Here is a 2,557-nt window from a genome sequence, read left to right as displayed (position 1 = left end):
GTGGGAAACGTCGGGACGCCAAAGTGCGCGAAAACTGACAAGAGGTGCGCAGTGTCCTGATAATAATGTAATATTGGGAAAAATGTTAGGGTCTAATGCTGAAAGAGAGTGTGTTTTTCTGTTGATTTAATGTTAAAATGTTTTAATTGTATTTACATGAACTATTCTAAATCTAGTCGGTTGCCTTGGATTTTATTACAGAATTGAACTAAAGCTGTATTTCGTTCAATAAAGAGATATTAGGCTTCAATTGTTTTCAGTTATTTGGGCCGTTTTCATTAGCCACCTGCTGCATCAATGAACAAATAGAGGTGGCAGTTTGGTGTTTACCTTTTCTGTTTGTCACTAATCTGAAATGTAATTATTTCACTTTTTCTGAATTATCGTGGCCTTTCATTTACACCCCCCTTCCATTTTGCCCGCATTGTTAGTGTAGGCAAATGTATACTTTATAATTTGTCATTCCTACCTAACTGGAAATGGGAGAAAAAAAAATACTGAAAAGCTATGGGTGCATTGGTTGAAGTGTTCTCAGTTAATCTTCACAGAAAGTACTTTCTCAGTGTTTAATATAGTTTGCATGAATTCTTATTAATTTATCATTGTGAAATATATATGGTTATGGCACATTTCTCAGAAGAAAAACTGCAAATTCACTCCATCAACAAATGTAGACATAAAGACATTAAGAGTTTCCTGATGACAACAAACTCACTGGTTATAGATTATCAGTCAAAAGGTTTGAACATGGTTCAAATTGTGGGTATGCTTGGTACAAACTAATGAGTTTAAAAGTAAAGAAGCAGATTAAATTGTGTAAATTGTACTGAGGTATGAGTAAAATTACTTTATTGGGGGAAAAAAATGATATACAAGTTCCCAATGATTATTTGTGATCACCCCTGCTCATACTGACAGGTCACTCTGGACATGTGAGATCAGGGAATTGAATTTCAACGTGAGCAAACACAGACCTTTTTTTAGTATTATCTTTATTGCAGCATAGACTTTTTAATCTGTCATTTTGATTTGCCTCTGTAATTACAGTTTCATATTATTTTTGGTTGTATTGTTGTGCTGAAAGGCTGCAGTCCTACTACGCCAGGTCCTCGGGGTGTCCCCACTTACAGAAAGCGTCCTCTGAGATCACGTTGCCGTCGCACACACTACACACAGTCAAAGAACATCAGAGGTCTGGAAGCCAGGCGAGGGTCACTTTCTTGGGCCTGAAAGTACTTTTGTTAATGCAGAATCTGACTTCTTTTAAATCACAATCATATCTGATATATATTCTCTTTAAGTCCTTTTATTTTTGTACCCTGGTTCCACAGTAGGTAAGTCTTGACTGTAAGTGCCCTGACCTTCTGTTTGGCATGCATATGGCTGGCATCGCATGGCAGGACTGGCTGGCTCTGCTTGGCAAAACATTATTGTAACAGAATGTTTTGAATTATCAATCCTGGACTTGGTGAGCTTAAAGACATTTCAAGTGCACAGTTTCTTTTTAAATGAAGTTTGAGGCTTTCAGGTGTCTTATGGGCTTCACCTCCCTGGACTTTGGATCCTGCTTTTGTCCATCCACTGCAGATGTTCACCCATGTGAAGTTCGCCGGCGAGCGCAGCTCGGTCTGCTCTCGCTGCTCTCGAGGATCTTTGAGGTACCCTCCACTGCACATGGAGAAAGGTACTTTTTAAAGATCAAATATTATAGTTTTTCAACAACATCACACAGGTGTCAGAGATCCAAAAACATTCCATTAAAAGTGTATTCCCCAAAATCCAGCCTTGGTCCTGAATTTTAGCCCGTCTAAAAGTCTTTCTTGTGAGCACTCATGATTACAATTACTGGACTGATTTACGTCTAATTTTATGGAATTGTTCTTCTGCATTTGCAAAAGATTAGATTCAAGTTGCAATACAATAATTCCTGATGAAATTATTGCAAAAACAACTTTCATATTAAGAAAGAAAACATTCTATCATGCATGTTGCATGAATCAAACCTTGGCGACATGAGCAACCATTACCCTAAAATGTATTGTTGTGTCTGTTGTCATTTATCATTACTGTCTATCATATAAATGTCCTTTTTATGGTCAGTTTACAAACATTTTGTTTGTTTCTATTTGATAACTCATATTATCAGAAACTGATCTGTTGGTCTAATGGCCAAACTTTACTGGACTAAATTGTTTGAATTTTATAGACTTGTTCAACTGTATGAACAGAATATTTTAATACTGTGTGAAAAGACATTTCCAGATGAAATAATAACATATCCATTATGAAAAGAAATCTGATCAAATCAGATTGCATCAGCAATCGTTCCGTCTGAATTGACTTCAGGTACTGATACCATAACAATATGTTATGTTTGCTACTTATTGCAACTTGATCTGTTGTAAGGTACATGTTTATCATTTTATTCTGAAAGTTTGATGATTGAACATTGTGATTTAACCTGAAATGTATTTGTCAGTGTAAGAGAATATCTCTTTCAAGATCAACATGAATCATTTCACTCTATTTGGAGTGAACGTTAATGAATAGTAAGCCT

This window comes from Lipophrys pholis, assembly GCF_963383615.2.
Source record: "Lipophrys pholis genome assembly, chromosome: 4".
Taxonomy (NCBI): domain Eukaryota; kingdom Metazoa; phylum Chordata; class Actinopteri; order Blenniiformes; family Blenniidae; genus Lipophrys; species Lipophrys pholis.
Note: the sequence above shows the minus strand (reverse complement) of the source record.